This window comes from Macaca fascicularis, chromosome 11 (genome assembly GCF_037993035.2).
Source record: "Macaca fascicularis isolate 582-1 chromosome 11, T2T-MFA8v1.1".
In the NCBI taxonomy this organism is placed as follows: Eukaryota; Metazoa; Chordata; class Mammalia; order Primates; family Cercopithecidae; genus Macaca; species Macaca fascicularis.
In genome coordinates, this window is record NC_088385.1 from 64,152,823 (window position 1) to 64,171,785 (window position 18,963).

Here is an 18,963-nt window from a genome sequence, read left to right on the forward strand (position 1 = left end):
GAGAACAGCGTGAACCCGGGAGGCAGAGCTTGCAGTGAGCCGAGATTGCGCCATTGCACTCCAGCCTGGGTGACAGAGTGAGACTCCATCTCAAAAAAAAAAAAAAGTTACATGTAGCTGGACATGGTGGCTCACACCTGTAATCCCAGCATGTAAGGAGGCTGAAGCAGGAGGATCACCTGAGGCCAGGAGTTCAAGACCAGCCTGGTCAACATAGTGAGACCCTATCTTTACAAAAAAATTAAAAAATTAGCCGGGTTTGGTGGCATATGCCTACAGTCTCAGCTACTCAGGAGACTGAGGAGGGATGATCACTTGAGCCCAGGAGTTTGAAGATGCAATGAGCTGTATTTGTGCCACTGCACTCCAGCCTGGATGACAGAGTGAGACCCCATCTCAAAAAAAAAAGTTAAGTGTGTATATCTACACACACACATATGCACACATGTGTACATGTACCACATATATGTGTGTGTATATGTGTGCACATATACATAGAGATCTAGAGAGATCTCTAGAGTAACCAATAAAAAACCTATACAAAAAGATATGTCAGAACCTAGTAGATAAATTACAAAGATTAAAATCTAGTACTACAAAAGGTTCAACTCACTCAAAGGCAAAACAACAGAATCAAGTGATTAAAAAATAAGAGGAACAAAGAAAAAACACATAATAAGATGGTAAACCAAATCTAACATAGTAACAATTATATTAAGTGTAAATCATCTAAAACTGCCAGTTAAAAGACAGAGATTGTCCAAATACATTTTTAAAAATGACCCAATTACATGCTGTCTACAAGAAACTCACTGCAAGTATAATGATGTAAGTAGGTTAAAAGTATACAGATTAGGAAGTCCCCCTTGGGCGCCCCTCTCTTTCGCAGGAGAGAGAGCTGTTCTTTCTCTCTTTTGCCTATTAAACCTCCACTCTTAACCTCAAAAAAAAAAAAAGTATATGGATTAAACTACTCCATATGGTTCTTTAAGGGTGGATACATGACATTATACATTTGTCAAAATTAAAAGAATTGTATAACACAAAGAACAAAAAACCTAATGTAAACTATGGACTTTAGTTCATAAAAATATATCAAGCTGGGCACAGTAGCTTTGTGCCTATAATCCCAGCCACTCTGGTGGCTGAAGCAGAAGGATCGCTTGAGCCAGGGAGTTAGAGGCTACAGTGAATCATGATCACACCACTGCACTCCGGCCAGGGCAACAGAGTAAGGTTCTCTTTTTCTTTTTTTTTTTTTTTGAGATCGAGTCTCACTCTACTGCCCAGGCTGGAGGGCAGTGGCGCCATCTCGGCTCACTAAGGTTCTGTCTCTTTAAAAATAATAATACATCAATATTAGTTTATCAGTTTTAACATATGAACCATACTAACACAAGATGCTAATAATAGGGGACACTACTGTGTGTATGGAAGACAGTGGGTGGCATATGGGAACTCTGTACTTTCTGCTCAATTTTTCTGTAAACTTACAACTGTTCTAAAAATGAAAGTATATTATTATTTTTTTGAGATGGAGTTTCACTCTTGTTGCCCAGGCTGGAGTGCAATGGCACAATCTCGGCTCACCACAACCTCCGCCTCCTGGGTTCAAGCAATTCTCCTGCCTCAGCCTCCCAAGTAGCTGGGATTACAGGCATGCACTACCACACTCAGCTAATTTTGTATTTTTACTAGAGATGGGGTGTCTCCATGTTGGTCAAGCTGCTCTCAAACTCCCAAACTCAGGTGATCCGCCCACCTCGGCCTCCCAAAGTGCTGGGTTTAGCGGCGTAAGCCACCATGCCCGGCCTAATTTTTTTTTTTTTTTTTTTTGAAACTAGGTCTCCATCACCCAGGCTGGTGTGAAGTGGTGCAATCATGGCTTACTGCAGCCTCAACCTCCCAGGCCCCAGAAATCTTCATACCTCAGTCTCCCATACAGTTGAGACCACATGCATGTACCACCATTGCCCAGTTATTTTTTTTTAAGAGGCAGGGTTGCCCTATGTTCTTCCGCCTAGTCTCAAACTCATGGCCTCAAGCGATCTTCCCACCTCAGCCTTCCAAAGGGCCGAGATTACAGGCATAGCCACAGTGCCTGGCTAGTCTATTAAATTTAAAAAGTAATAGAAAAAGGTATACCCTATTAAACACTAACCCAAAAAAGGCCAGAATTTTAATCTTAGACAAAGTATACATCAGATCAAAGAAAATTACCAGGGATAAAGAGGAACATTACATAATGATAATAACTCACCAAGAAGACATAATTCTAAATATCTAGGCACCTAATAAAAGAACTTCAAAATACACAAACAAAAACCGAGAATTAAAGGAAAAGTAGACAAATGCACAATTACAATGGGATATTTCAACACCTCTCTCTCAGAAATAGAACCATTAGACAGAACAAAAAAAAGCAAGGATATAAAAGAACTGAATACTCTGGGTTCAGGAATTTGTTTTAGAAAGAAAAAGAAAATTAAAAAAAAAAAAAAGAACTGAACATCATCAACCAAGAGGATCTTACTGACATATATGGAACACTCCAACTGCAAACAGAATACACACTATTTTCAGGTGCTCATGGAGCATTCACCAAGGTAGATCATATCTTGAGTTATAAAACAACCTTAACAAATGTAATGGAATCAAAATTATACCAAGTATATCCTCTAATTATAATGAAATTAAAGTAGAAATCAATAACAAAAATAGAACAGGAAAATCTCCAAACACTTGGAAATTAAATATACTTCTAAATAATCCATGGGTCAAGGACGAAGTCTCAAGGGAAACTGGGAGATATTTTGAGCTGAACAAAAACACAAACATAATGTAGCAAAATTTGTGGGATGCAAACTAAAAAATTGCCTAAAGAGAAATATATACATAGCAATAAATGCTTACACTAGAAAAGTAGTGCTATAGACTAAAAGTCTGTGTCCTCCCAAAATTCGAATGTTGAAGCCCTAACTGGCAGTGGGGCTGTATTTAGAGATGGGACCTCTAAGAAAGTAATTAAGGTTAAATGAAGCCACATGAGTGAGGCCCTGATCTGATCGTATTAGTGTCCTTATTGAAAGAGACACCAGAAAGTTCTCTCTCTCCCTCACTACCTCTCACACAAAGAGGTCATATAAACACACAGAGACATGGCAGCTGCCTACAAGCTAAGAAGCTTCAGGATGCTTCAGGATTACGACCACCTTGGACAGTACCTTGATCTTCAACTTCTCAGCCTCTAGAACCATAAGAAATAAATTTCTGGCAGGATGCAGTAGCTCATCCCTGTAATCCCAGGTAGGAGCCTTATCTCTACAAAAGAGACAAACCCCTTATCTCCAATATATATATATTAGCCAGGCAAGGTGGTGCATGCCTGTGGTCCCAGCTTCTTGGGAAGATCACCTGAGCCTGGGAGGTCAAGGTTGTAGTGAGCCATGATGGCAGCAATGTACTCCAGCCTGCACAACAGAACAAGACCCTGTCTCAGAAAAAAAAAAAAAAAAAAGAGAGAGAGAGAGAGAGAAGGAAAGCGAAGAGAAGGGGAAGGGGAAGGGAGAGAAAGAGACAAATAAAGAAGAGAAAGGAGGAGAGAGGGAAGTGGAGGGAAGGGGAGGGAAGGGGAGGGGAGGGAAGGGGAGGGGAGGGGAGGGAAGGGGATGAGAGGAGAGGATTTCTGCTGTTTAAGCCACCTAGTCTGTGGTATTTTGCAACGGCAGCTGAAGCTAATACAAGTAGAAAGCTCTTATATCAATAGTCTAACTTTCCATCTTAAGAAACTAAAAAGAGGAGAACAAAATACATTCAAAGGAATCAGAATGAAGGTAATAATAAAAAGCAAAAATCAATGAAATTGAAAACATATGAAACAAAAAACTGGTTCCTTCAAAGGATAAATAAAATTGATAAATCTCTAGCAGACTCAGATAAACAAACTGTGGTACACTCATACAACAGAATTATACTCAGCAACAAAAAGGAATGAACTGGCCAGGCATGGTGGCTCACTCCTATAATCCCAGCATTTTGGGAGGTTGAGTTGGCCAGATCACTTGTGTCCAGGAGTTCAAGGCCAGCCCAGGCAACATAGTGAGACCCCATATCTACAAAAACTACAAAAATTAGCAGGCATGGTGGTATGGCTGTAGTCCCAGCTACTCAGGAAGTTAAGGCAGGAGGAACACTTGAGCCCAAGAGGTCGATGCTGCAGTGAGCTGTGATTGCACCACTGCACTTAGCCTGGGCAACGGAGTGAGACTTTGTCTCAAAAAGAAAAAAAAAAGAACTACTAATGTAAGGAACAAGTTGGATGAATCTCAAAGACATTATGCTGAGTGAAAGAAGTCAGTCTCAAAATGTCATATACTGGCCAAGTGCAGTGGCTCACGCTTATAATAATCCCAGCACTTTGGGAGGCCAAGATGGGCGCATCGCTTGAGCCCAGGAGTTCGAGATTAGTCTACTAATATATATGCATGTATTAGTCTGGGCAACATGGTGAGGCCATGTCTCCACTAAAAATACAAAAATTAGCTGGGCATGGTGGCTATCACCTGAAGTCCCAGCTACTCGGGAGGCTGAGATGGGAGGATTGCTTGAATTCGGGAGGCAGAGGTTGCAGTGAGCCAAGATTGTGCCACTGCACTCCAGCCTGGACAGAGTGAGACTCTTGTCTCAAAAAACAAACAAAAAGTTATATACGGTGTGATGCCATTTACATGGCATTCTGGAAAAAAGGCAAAATTATAAGGACAATAAACATATTAGTGGCTGCCAGAGTCTGGGGGTAAGTGGAGGGAATGAACTACAAGGGGCAAAAGGTAACCATCTGAGAAGATGAAAATATTTTATATTTGGATCGTGATGGTGGTTACAAGATTGTAAATGTTTGTAAAAATCTGCAGAACTGTTCACCTAAAAGGGTAAGAGTTATTCGAGTAAATTATATACAATAAATGAGACTTTTATTATTTTTAATAAAATATATATATTTTTATCAGAGATGGGGTCTTACTATATTGACCAGGCTGGTCTTGAATTCCTGGCCTCAAGTGATCATCTCATCTTGGCCTCCCAAAGTGCTGGGATTATAGGCATGAGCCACAGTGCCCAGCCAAATGAGACTTTTAAAAATAATAACCAAGTGGGGGTAAGCAATGTGTAGAGTCATAGATTAAACAAGAATAGTAGAATGTTGATGATTATGAAGGGTACATGAGAGAGTTCATTATAATATTAAAAATTTACTTTATATGTTTGAAATTTTTCATAAAGAAAAAAAGGAGGGTCAGAAGAACCAACAAAGGAGACTAAGAAAAAATGGCCAGTGAGAAAAGACAGTATAGTGTTTTGGAAGCCAAATGAAAAAGCATTTTAAAGAGAAGGTGATGCACTGCATCAAGTACTGATATGTCAAATGAAATGAGAATTTTTATCTGATTACTGGATGTAGGAATAGAGAGTGGTGGTGAAAGCCTAATGGGAGTAGGTATAAGAAAGAAAAAGGAGAGAAATTGGGGATAGCAAGAAGAAACAACTCTTTCAAATAACTTTGTTGTAAAATGAAATTGGCTGATAACTGGAGGACGGAGGGGATAAAGAAGGGTTTTATAAGATGGGACAAATTACAACAAAACTTAATGCTGACGTTCCTTTACAAAGTTACTTTATTTTTTTTTTTTTTGAGACAGGGTTTGGCTGTCACCCAGGCTGGTACAAAGTTACTCTCTTAAAGGATCATTTACAAAATCCATATATTAGTATGAAAAGACCTCCAGGACACATTAAGTGATAAAAGCAAGGCTGGGCACCAAGGCTTATGCCTGTAATCCCAGCACTTTGGGAGGCCGAGGCAAGAGGATCACCTAAGGTCAGTTCAAGACCAGCCTAGCCAACATGGTGAAACCCTGATTCTACTAAAAATACAAAACATAGCTGGGCATGGTGGCACATGCCTGTAATCCCAGCTACTCGGGAGGCTGAGGCAAAATAATTGCTTGAACCCGGGAGGTGGAGGTTGCAATAAGCCGAGATCATGCCACTGCACTCCAGCCTGGGTGATAGAGCAAGACTTCACCTCAAAGAAAAAAAAAAAAAAAGGTAATAAAATGAAGTTACATTTGTCAAAATCCCCTTTTGAGAACTTGTGTAGTCCAGGCACTGTTCTAAGCACTTTATTTTCTATTTTTTTATTTAGAGACAATGTCTCACTCTGTCACCCAGGTTGGAGTGCAGTGGCAATAATAACTCACTGCAATCTCAAGCTCCTGGGCTCAAGGGATCCTCCTGCCTCAGCCTCCAAAGTAACTTGGACTACAGGCACACGTCACCACACGAGGCTAAATTTTTGTTATTATTTGGTTTTTTTTGGTAGAGAAAGGATCTCACTTGTTGCCCAGGCTAGTCTCGAACTTCTGACCTCAAGCGATCCTCATCCTCCCAAGTCTTGGGAGGCGTGAATCACTTTGCCAAACCTATCCTAAGCACTTTATTTATTATTTTTTTGAGACGGAGTCACACTCTGTTGCCCAGGCTGGAGTGCAATGGTGCAATCTCAGCTCACTGCAACCTCTTGCCTCCCAGGTTCAAGTGATTCTCCTGCTTCAGCCTCCTGAGTAGCTGGCATTACAGGTGTGAGTCACCGTGCCTGGCTATTTCTTGAATTTTTAGTAGAGATGGGCTTCTGTCATGTTGGCCAGGCTGGTCTCGAAATCCTGACCTAAGGTGATCCACCCGCCTCGGCCTCCCAAAGTGCTTGGATTACAGGTGTGAGCTACTGTGCTCAGCTATTTTTTGTTTTTTTGAAATGGAGTTTCATTCTTGTTCCCCAGTCTGGAGTACAATAGTGCAGTCTCAGCTCACTGCAACCCCCACCTCCCACGTTCAAGCAATTCTCCTGCCTCAGCCTCCCGAGTAGCTGGGATTATAGGCATGCACCACCACGCCCAGCTAATTTTTGTATTTTTCGTAGAGATGGGGTTTCTCCATGTTGGTCAGCATGGTCTCAAACTCCTGACCTCAGGTGATCCTCCTGCCTCAGCCTCCCAAAGTGCTGGGATTACAGGCGTGAGCCACTGCGCCGGCCTTATTTTTTCTATTTTTAGTAGAGATGGCATTTTGCCATGTTGGCCAGGCTGGTCTCGAACTCCTGATCTCAGGTGATCCACCTGCCCTGGCCTCCCAAAGTGCTGAGATTACAGGTGAGAACCACCATGCCCGGCATCACCGCACTCCAGCCTAGGCAACAGAGTGAGATCCTGTCTCAAAAAACAACGACTAGAAAACAAACAAACAAACAAACACCTATGTGCTATCCATGCCAAACATGAAACAATTATGCCAAACGACATCCAGCTAGCATACTACATACATGGAGAACGTGGTAAGAATCCACTGCGGGCTGGGCATGGTGGCTCATGCCTGTAATCCCAGCATTTTGGGAGGCTAAGGCAGGATGATCACTTGAGGCCAGGAGTTTAAGGCTGCAGTGAACTATGATCATGCCACTGCACTCCAGCCTAGGTGACAGAGCAAGACCCTATCTAAAAAAAAGAAAAAAAAAATCCACTATGATGACAGATGTTTCATCCTAAGGAAAAAACATCTTTTTCCTGTTATTGGTAGTTCTGATTGTTCTATATTTTCTTCTGTGGAGTCAAAAGGTATCAAAATATATCACTGTAAGTGGAAAAGTGAGAAACAGAAACCAGCTTGGCGCAGTGGCTCATGCCTATAATCTCAACACTTTGGGAGGTTGAAGCATGAGGATCGATTGAGCCCAGGAGTTCAAGATCAGCCTGGGCAACATGGCAAGACCTCGTCTCCCTTGTCTCTATTAAAAAACAAAGAAGGCCAGGTGTGGCGGCTCACACCTGTAATCCCAGCACTTTGGGAGGCCAAGGCAGGAGGAGCACTTGAGCTTGAGAGTTCAAGAGAAGCCTGGGAAACTAGTGAAACCTCATCTCTATGAAAAATAGGGCCGGGCACGGAGACTCATGCCTGTAAACCCAGTACTTTGGGAGGCCAAGGCAGGTAAATCATCTGAGGTCAGGAATTCAAGACCAGTCTGGCCAACATGGCAAAACCCTGTCTCTACTAAAAATACAAAAATTTGCCAGGTATGGTGGCACACGCCTGTAATCCCAGCTACTCAGGAGGCTGAGGCAGGAGAATCACTTGAACCCAGGAGGCAAAGGTTGCAGTGAGCCAAGATTGTGCCACTATACTCTAGCCTGAGCGACACAGCGAGACTCCATCTCAAAAAAAAAAAAAAATTAGCCAGGCATGGTGGCACACACCTGTAGTCTCAGCTACTCAGGAAGCTAGGGCAGGAAGATCACTTGAGCCCAGGAGGTTGAAGCTGCAGGCTGCCATGAGCCATGATCACACCACTGCACTCCAACCTGAGCAACAGAGGGAGACACTGTTTCAAAACAAATAAGCAGAAATCAAGTAGTAGTGGCTGTTTTTCCATTTTCATTTATGTGTGAATTTTTAATATAAATTTGGGTACATAAAGCATTAACGCAAGTCAAAATGTTTCAGTGAACAAGTTTCAGGAGTTCAATTCTAATTATAAATAAACTTGTTGAATTTTTCTGGATAATGCCAGAATTTGGATTTTTTGAAAATCAAGGCCAGGTGTGGTAGCTCACGCCTGTAGTCCCAGCACTTTGGGAGGCCAAGGCGGGCAGATCACGAGGTCAGGAGATCGAGACCATCCTGGCTAACACAGTGAAACCCTGACTCTACTAAAAATACAAAAAATTAGCCAGGTGTGGTGGCAGGCGCCTGTAGTCCCAGCTACTCGGGAGGCTGAGGCAGGAGAATGTTGTGAACCCAGGAGGCAGAGCTTGCAGTGAGCCAAGATCTCGCCACTGCTCTCCAACCTAGGCGACGGAGTCTCGCTCTGTCGCCCAGGCTGGAGTACAGTGGCGCAATCTCGGCTCACTGCAAGCTCCGCCTCCCGGGTTCACGCCATTCTCCTGCCTCAGCCTCCCGAGTAGCTGGGACTACAGGCGCCCGCCCCTGCGCCCAGCTAATTTTTTGTATTTTTAGTAGAGACGGGGTTTCACCATGGTCTCGATCTCCTGACCTTGTGATCCGCCCACCTCGGCCTCCCAAAGTGCTGGGATTACAGGCATGAGCCACCACGCCCGGCCGTAAATTTCTTACTGTTGGCAACTAAATAGTGTTTGCAGCATTTTTATCATGCAGTTAATTCCATCCATTCACTATATTTTTCTAATTTAGTTGTCCTACATCCAAGTACATGGTTTGCTGTTTGCTTTTTTTTTTTTGAGATAGTCTCGCTCTGTCACCCAGGTTGGAGTGCAGTGGCATGATATCGCCTCACTACAACCTCCACCTCCCAGGTTCAAGCCATCCTCCTGCCTCAGCCTCCCGAGTAGCTGGGACTACACGCACACGTCACCACGCCCAGCTAACTTTCTGTATTTTTAGTAGAGATGGGGTTTCACCATGTTAGCCAGGATGGTCTTGATCTCCTGACCTCATGATTCGCCCACCTCAGCCTCCCAAAGGGCTGGGATTACAGGCATGAGCCGCAGCGCCTGGCCAGTACATGGTTTTAATGTTGTCTATCTTCTGTGCTGTTCCTGTAAGTTTGCTATTAAAATACATTAAACTCAACCATGCACAATGGCTGACGCCTGTAATCCCAGCACTCTGGGAGGCCGAGGTGGGCAGATAATCTGAGGTCAGGAGTTTGAGACCAGCCTGGCCATGGTGAAATCCCATCTCTACTAAAAATACAAAAATCAGCCAGGCATAGTAGCGTATGCCTATAGTCTCAGCTACTCAGAAAGTTGAGGCAGGAGAATCGCTTGAACCCGGGAGGCAGAGATTGCAGTGAACCGAGATCGTGCCACTGCACACCAGAATGGGCGACAGAGCAAGACACTGTCTCAAAAAAAATAAAAATAAAATACATTAAACTAATAAATAATTCAACTTTAATAACAACAATAAAAAAATGGGAGGAGACCGTGTTGAAACTAGGTGTTGGATTCATGGAAGTTAAACTATTCTCTATTGTTATTTATTTTTAAATTCCCGTAAGAAAATTTTTGAAAAGAAAAAAAAGCTTACATGAGCAAAGAGAGATGAAGCCTGAGATAAACTTCCAAAACTTCTTCCACATCTGGATGGCAAATAAAACTACATCAAATGGTCGGGCATGATGGTTACCCTCTAATCCCAGCTACTTGGGAGGCTGAGACGGGAGGATACCTCGAGCCCAGGAGTTCAAACTGCAGAGAGCTATGACTGCACCACTGCACTCCAGATGGGGCAACAGAGCAAGACCTCACTCAAAAAATAACCAAAACCAAAAACAAACAACTACATCAAATGTCTAAAGAATGAGAACTCACGCCTATAATCTCAACACTTTGAGAGGCCAAGGGGGATCGCTTGAGCTCAGGAGTTCAAGACCAGCCTGGGCAACATAGGAAGACCCTGTCTCTACATAAAATTTAAAAATTAGCTAGGCGTTGGCCAGGTGCAGTGGTTCACACCTGTAATCCCAGCACTTTGGGAGGCCAAGAAGGGTGGATCACAGAGTCAGGAGTTCGAGACCAGCCTGGCCAAGATGGTGAAACCCCATCCCTACTAAAAATACAAAAATTAGCCAGGTGTGGTGGCGGGTGCCTGTAATCCCAGCTACTCGGGAGCCTGAGGCAAAGAACTGCTTGAACCTTGGAGGCAGAGGTTGCAGTAAGCCAAGACCATGAGCACCACTGCACTCCAGCCTGGGTGACAGAGTGAGACTTTGTCTCAAAAAATAAAAATAAAATACAAAATTAGCTAGGCGCTCACCTGTGGTCCCAGCTACTCAGGAGGCTGAGGTGGAAGGATTGCTTGAGCCCAAGAGATTGAGGCTGGAGCGAGCCATGATGGCACCACTGCACTCTAGCCTGGGCGACACAGCAAGATCCTGATTTAAAAAAAAAAAAAACGGTCTAAAGAATGATAAAAGAGATGTAGAACGAAGAGCTGCTGGTGATTCTAACAGGCAAAATCTGCTTATGTGATGAATAAGACATAATCTGAATTAAGCAATAATTAAGACTAAAAAACAATAGTGTTCATTTACATCAACAGGATATAAAGGGAAGCAATAAGTAAGACCTGTGGATGGTGAGTACTGAGGGAGTATGTGCCATTTCTATAGCATGTAGCAGATGGAGAATTCATAAAGAAAATGTCAGCATTTCATTTTAGCAAGACTTTCTGCTTCTCCCCGCTGAGAGATTTTCTCTAGGTAAAATACAAAAACTAATAGTAACTAATAGCCGGGCGCGGTGGCTCACGCCTGTAATCCCAGCACTTTGGGAGGCCGAGGCGGGCGGATCACAAGGTCAGGAGATTGAGACCACGGTGAAACCCCGTCTCTACTAAAAATACAAAAAATTAGCCGGGCGAGGTGGCGGGCGCCTGTAGTCCTAGCTACTCGGGAGGCTGAGGCAGGAGAATGGCGTGAACCCGGGAGGCGGAGCTTGCAGTGAGCCGAGATCGCGCCACTGCACTCCAGCCTGGGCGACAGAGCGAGACTCCGTCTCAAAAAAAAAAAAAAAAAAAAAAATAGTAACTAATTGTCAGACCTTCTACTCACTAATTACGTAATAGGCAAGCTACTACTCTTCCTGTTTGAAAGTCATATATAAAATGGGGTAACTCTATCTGTCTCACAAGATATTATAAAAATTAGAAACAAATCACTAACACACTATGTGATTTGTACATGGCACAGAGTAGGCACTTAATAAATTGCAGTCAGTATTGTCATTACTGACTTTATATGAAAAAAAGTCATCATGAGAGTCAGGAATGATATAAGGATGCTCACCATCACCATCTCTTCTCATTATTGAATGGGAAGGCTTAGACAAAAGAAATAAAACATGAAAAGCAAAGAAGGTGTAATTAAAAAGAAAACTTTCCTAAATTTAACCAATGTGGCTGTCTAGTACCCAAGAAAATCTAAGTACCAAACATTTAGCATTTAAAAGAATTCAGCTGAAATGAAGATCAATGTACTAAAATTAACAGCGTATCTATATTCTTTTTTTTTTTTTTTTTTTTTTTTGAGACGGAGTCTCGCTGTGTCTCCCAGGCTGGAGTGCAGTGGCGTGATCTCGGCTCACTGCAAGCTCCGCCTCCCGGGTTCACACCATTCTCCCGCCTCAGCCTCCCAAGTAGCTGAGACTACAGGCGCCCGCCACCACGCCCGGCTAGTTTTTTGTATTTTTAGTAGAGACGGGGTTTCACCATGTTAGCCAGGATAGTCTCGATCTCCTGACCTCGTGATCCACCCGCCTCGGCCTCCCAAAGTGCTGGGATTACAGGCTTGAGCCACCGCGTATTCTAACAGTAGAAAAAGTAAATACAATAATTAACAAAGCTACTTAGGTTATGGGAGGCTGAGGCAGGAGAATCACTTGAACCCAAGAGGCAGAGGTTGCAGTGAGCCAAGATGGCACCACTGCACTCCAGCCTGGGCAACAGAGCAAGACTCCACTTCTAGGGAAAAAAGATCTTCAGTGAAAAATTTATGAAATGTTATTGAAGGGTATAAATAACCCAAATAAATGGAGTCATAGATCATATCTCTGGCTAGAAAGACTCAATATTGCAAAGCCAGTTCCGCCATGTCAATCTTTACATTCAGTTCAATTCCAACAAAAATGTCAATGGAGTTTAAGTAAGATGAACAAGGAAGGAAAATCTGCCATACTAGGCAAAGCCTTTTTTTTTTTTTTTTTTTGAGATGGATTCTCACTCTGTCACCCAGGCTGGAGTGCAGTGGCATGATCTCAGCTCACTGCACCTCTGCCTCCTGCGCTCAGTCGATTCTCCTGCCTCAGCCTCCTGAGTAGCTGGAACTACAGGTGCACGCTACCACACCCAGCTAATTTTTGTTCTTTTTTGTAGACATGGGGTTTCACCACATTGGCCAGGCTGGTCTCAAACTCCTAACCTCAAATGATCCACCTGCCTCAGACTCCTTTAAAGTGCTGGGATTACAGGTGTGAACCACTGTGCCCAAGGCATAGGCTTCTTATATAGTAATTAAGACATGGGAATTGAGCAGATAAATGGGAAAAGAATAGAGATCCTGTACATGCCCCAAAACTTGATTATATTAGAGGCATAATTAAATACAATGCCAGATGTGTTGGGGCAACTAGTTATCTATATAGAAAAAATCAGAGCCCTATTCGCATCACACACAAATATAAATTTCAGGTAGATTAAAGACCTACACATGAAAAGTAAATCCTTAAAATGTTCAAAAACAAATATACAAGATTCTTTATGACCTCAGCATAAAGACGGATTTCTTGAATAAGAATTAGCACAAACCAGAAAAAAAACTGAAACTTTTGATGACTTCAAAATTGAAAACTTCTATACAATTCTAAGAATTCATAAACAGTTAAAAAATAAGCTACAGGCTGCAAGTTTTTTTGTGAAACATACATATAGGACAAATAATTGGTACTCAGTATATACAAAGACTTACAAACCAAAAAGAAAAAGACAAGTAAGTAATTAGAAAACTTGGCAAAGACTAAAAATTAGAAACCCAAATGACTAATAATAAATAGAAATTCATCTTCTCCTAGGAAATGGGAAAATACAAATTAAAACCAAAAATTTTATGTCACACCCAACAGACCATCAAAAACTTAAAATAAGTCTTACAATTTCCATGTAGTGATATATTAATAAATTGTTCATTTTATCGTTGAGTTATATACCATTGAATAGATAAAGTATAATTTATTCATTTACATGTTGAGGAATATCTAGGTTGTTTCCAATTTTTTATTTATTTTAATTTTTTTAGATATGGGGTCTTGTTATGTTGCTCAAGCTGGCCTCCAACTCTTGGACTCCAGGATCCTCCCACCTCACCCTCCCAAAGACCTAGGAACTATAGGCATGTGCCACCATACCCAGCTACTTTTAATTTTTAACTATTACTAATAGAGCAGGTATAAAAAAATCATATATAAATCTTGACATGGACATATGGATTCATTTCTCTTGCATAAAGACATAGAGGGAGAATGGGTGTCTCCTGTGGTAAGAATATGTTTTTTTTATTTTTTTGAGAGAGAGTCTCGCTCTGTCACCCAGGCTGGAGTGCAGTGGTGCAATCTCAGCTTACTGTAACCTCCACCTCCGGGTTCAAGCAATTTTCTGACTCAGCCTTCTGAGTAGCTAGGATTACAAGTGCAAGCCACCACACCCAGCTAATTTTTGTATTTTTAGTAAAGACAGGGTTTCACCATGTTGGCCAGACTGGTCTTGAACTCCTGACTTCAGGTATCTGCCCACCTCGGCCTCCCAAAGTGCTGGGATTACAGGCGTGAGCCATCGTGCCTGGCCTATTTTTTTTTTCTTTAAGTGGTTGTACCATCTTTCTTATCAGTAACATGAGAGTTCAAACTGCTCCACAGTCTCATCATTTGGTATGGCCAGACTTTTTGTTTGATGGGGGTTTTTTTTGTTGTTGTTTTTGAGACAGAGTCTCACTCTGTCACGCAGGCTAGAGTGCAGTGGTGCAATCTCAGTTCATGTAAACTCTGGCTCCCAGGTTCAAGCGATTCTCATTTCTCAGCCTCCAGAGTAGCTGGGACCACAGATGTGGGCCACCATACCCAGCTACTTTTTTGTATTTTTAGTAGAGATGGGGTTTCACCATGTTGGCCAGGCTGATTTTGAACTCCTGGCCTCAAGTGATTCACCTGCCTCAGCCTCCCAAAGTGCTGGGATTACAGGAGTGAGCCACTGCGCCCTGCCTGCATTTTCGTAATGACTAATACTGAACATCTTTTCAGGTGTTCATTTTTCAACCCTGTATCTTGTCTGGCTAAATGTTTGTTCACATCTCTTGTCCATTTTTTAATTGAATTGTCTTCTTATTGATGAATTCTAAGAGTTCTTCATACATTCTACATATGAGTATTTTCTAAAACTTACATTTTCTGCCAGTATGAAACTTGCGTTTTTATTTTCTTAACAGTGTCTTTAATAGAGAATTTTATTTTCGAGACAGGGTCTTGCTCTATTTCCCAGGTTGGAATGCAGTGGGATGATCACAGCTCACTGCAGCCTCGACCTCCCAGACTCGAGCGATTCTCCCACCTCAGCCTCCAGAGTAGCTGGGATTACAGGCATGTGCCACCATGCCAGGCTAGATTTTTGTTTGTTGTTTGCTTTTCCTTAGTAGAGTCTGCCTCCACCTCCCACAGTGCTGGGATTACAGGCATAAGCCACCACACCCGGATCTATGATCCATTTTGAGTTAATTTTTTGATGTAAGTTTGAAGGTTTGTTTTTAGTATGGTTTATCCAATTGTTTAAGAAACACTTCTTAAAAAGTCATCTCTTTCCCACTGAAATGACAACTCTGTCAAAAATCAACTAACATGCTTATTTCACATACCATTTTAATTAATGAACTTTTATAGTAAGTCTTGAAATCAGGAAGTTTAAGTCTTCCAACTGTAATCTTCATTTTCAAACTTGTTTTGTCTATTCTAGACCCTTTGTGCTTCCAGACAAATTTTGTCAATTGGAATTGTATTGAATCTATGGACATGGGAAGAATTTTAAAATATCAAGTCTTCTGATCCACAAGCAATGTTTTGATCCGTAAGCAATGGTATTGCAAGTGTCTTGTCAAATTCAGCCCTGAGTATTTCATATTTTTATGCTATTTGTACATGGTATGTTTTATCGATTTCAGATTGCTCTTGCTAGCATATAAACATATAATGGATTTTTATATATTGACTTTGTAACCTGCAACCTTCCTAAATTTTTCTAGTTTTATACATTTTATGATACTCTACATACATGATGCTATCCTCTGCAGTGGGAAAACTGTTTTTTCCTTTTCAATCTCATGCCTTTTACTGTTTCCCCCACCCCCTTACTTAGTACACTGACCAGAACCATCAATGCTATGTTGAAAACAATTGGTAAGAGCAAATACCCATGCCTTTTTCTTATTCGTAGGGGCAGAGAATTCAGTATTACCACTAAGTATTATATTAGCTGTAGGTTTTTCATAAATGCCCTCTATCAGTTGAAGACATTTCCTTCTCATTTATTCAGTTTTTAACATGAATGAAGCCTGAATTTTCTTTTTTTTTTAAAACCCAGTGGTTCTTAAGGAAGCTGAATTTTGTCAAATGCTTTTTTGGCTTCTATTGAGATGATCGTGGGTTATTTTTTCAGTGTGTTAATAAAGAATTAAATTGGTTGAATTCTGAATGTTAAATGAACCTTGAATTTCTGTGATAAACCCTACTTGATCATGATGTATTGTCCTTTTTAACGTATCATTAGCTTTAATTTACTAAAACTTCATTAAAGATTTTTGTATACATGTACACAAGAAAATTTGGTCTGTAGTTTTCTTTTATCTTTATCTGGTTTTGGAATCAGAGTAAGGTTGGGCTCATAATATGAGTTGGGCAGTGTTCCTCCATATTCTTCAAAAGTTTATGCAGAAATGGTATGTCTTAAATTCTCGATAGACTTCAGCAGTAAAGCCATTTGACCCTGTGGGTGAGTTTTTAAACTATAATTTCTCTAGTAGATATAAACCTATTCAGGTTGTGTTTTTTTTTTTTTTTTAATGAGCTTTAGCAGTTTGTGTCTTTCATGAAATTTGTCCATTTAATACAAATAGTAAAATCTGGTCGGGCATGATGGCTCACACCCGTAATCCCAGCACTCTGGGAGGCTGAGGCAGGTGGATTACAAGGTCAGGAGATCGAGACCATCCTGGCTAACACGATGAAATCCCATCTCTACTAAAAATACAAAAAAATTAGCAGGGCGTGGTAGCAGGTGCCTGTAGTCCCAGCTACTCGGGAGGCTGAGGCAGGAAAATGGCATGAACCAAGGAGGCGGAGCTTGCAGTGAGCCGAGATAGCGTCACTGCACTCCAGCCTGGGCAACAGAGCGAGACTTCCTCCGTCTCAAAAATAAATAAATACAGAGTAAAATTTATTGGCATAGAATGGTTTATGATAGGCCAGGTGCGGTGGCTCTCCCCTGTAATCCCAGCACTTTGGGAGGCCGAGGCAGGTGGGTGAATCACCTGAGGTCAGGAATTTGAGACCAGCCTGGCCAACATGGCAAAACCCCGTCTCTACTAAAAATACAAAACTTAGCTGGGCGTGGTTGCACATGCCTGTAGTCCTAGCTACTTGGGAGGCTGAGGCAGGAGAATCGCCTGAACCTAGGAGGCGGTGGTTGCAGTGAGCCAACATCACACCATTACACTCCAGCCTGGACAGAGCAAGACTCCATCTCAAGAAAAAAAAAAAGAATGGTTCATGATATTCAATGCCTGGAAAATCATCAGTGATGTTCTCTCTCTCTCATTCATACCTGATACTGGTAAGGCATGTCTTCTCTCTTCCTTTCCTAGTAACTCTGGCTAAAAGTTCAATTTTGTCAATCTTAAAGAACAAACTTTCAGTTTTGTTCTTTTTTTTTTTGGCTTTTTAGTTCATTAATTTTTGCTCTGGTCTTTACAATTTCCTCTCCTTTGCTTACTTTTAGCTTGCTCTTCTTTTCTAATTTCTTAAGGTTAATGATTTCAGATTTTTCTGCTTCTTAATGTAACTATTTAATGCTATAAACTTCCTTTAAGTACTTCATTAATTACATCCCACAAATTTTTCCATGTCATGTTCCCATTTTCATTCTGTTAACATTTTCTAACTTCCCTTATTAATTCTTTTTTGACAGTTTCAGAGAGTGTTAGGTTTCCAAATATTTGGGGATTTTCCAGATATTTTCATGTTACTCTTTTTTTTTTTTTTTTTTTTTTTTTTTTTTTTTTTTTGAGACAGAGCTTCTCTCTGTCACCCAGGCTGGAGTGTAGTGGTGCAATCTGGGATCATTTCAACCCCTGCCTCCCAGATTCAAGCAATTCTCCTGCCTCAGCTTCTCGAGTAGCTGGGACTACAGGTGTGTGACGCTACACCCAGCTAATTTTTTTTTTTTTTCAATTTTTAGTAGATATGGGGTTTTGCCATGCTGGCCATGCTGCTCTTGAACTCCTGACCTCAAGTGATCTGCCCACCTCGGCCTCCCAAAGTGCTGGGATTACAGGCATGAGCCACCGCGCCCAGCCAAATTTAGGATTTAAATATACAAAGTATGTTTTGTCATATAGGGATTTAGTTAGAAATTAGTAATAGAGACCGGGTGCAGAAGCGCACGCCTGTAATCCTAGTACTTTGGGAGGTCAAGTTGGGCAGATCACTTGAGGCCAGGAGTTTGAGACCAGGCTGGCTAACATGGCAAAACCCTGTGTCCACTAAAAATACAAAAAAAAAAATAGTTGGGCATGGTGGTGTGCACCTGTACCAGCTACTTCGGAGGCTTAGGCAGGAGAATCAGTTGAACCCAGGAGGCGGAGAGTGCAGTGAGCCAAGATGGCACCACTGCACTCCAGCCTGGGCGACACAGTGAGACTCCATCTCGGGGGGGGGGGGGGGGGGAAGCTAAATTTATTGAAACTTATTTTATGGCCCAAGATGTGGTCTATTGTAGTAAACAGTCTATGAACATCAGTAAAGAATGGGTATCATGCTGTTGTTGGAGTGGTTAAGTGTTAACTGGGTTAATTACCTATTTGTTTTTTACTTATTCTACCAATTATTTAGGGAGTGGTGTTGAAATCTCCAACTATATTATCCTCCCACCTCAGCACCCTGAGTAGCTGGGACTACAGGCACACGCCACCATGGCTGGCTTTTTTTTTTTGAGACGGAGTCTCACTCTGTCACCCAGACTGGAGTGCAATGGTGCGATCTCGGCTCACTGCAACCTCTGCCTCCTGGGTTCAAGCAATTCTCCTTCATCAGCCTCCTGAGTAGCTGGGACTACAGGCGC

At 41.9% G+C, this 18,963-nt stretch overlaps 1 protein-coding gene across 50 annotated transcripts in view; it reads right to left on the reverse strand.

Annotated features, from left to right (window-relative positions):
- R3HDM2 (R3H domain containing 2) overlaps nucleotides 1-18,963 on the reverse strand; it is a 182,395-nt gene that overhangs the window by 96,291 nt on the left and 67,141 nt on the right. For 2 of the 50 annotated variants that reach the window (XM_065524466.2, XM_065524470.2), the window contains exon 3: nucleotides 10,849-10,966. The exons of the other annotated variants lie outside the window; for them this stretch is intronic. The gene's annotated coding sequence lies outside the window, so the exon portion shown is untranslated. The remainder of the gene's footprint in view (nucleotides 1-10,848; nucleotides 10,967-18,963) is intronic. 50 annotated transcript variants of the gene reach the window in all.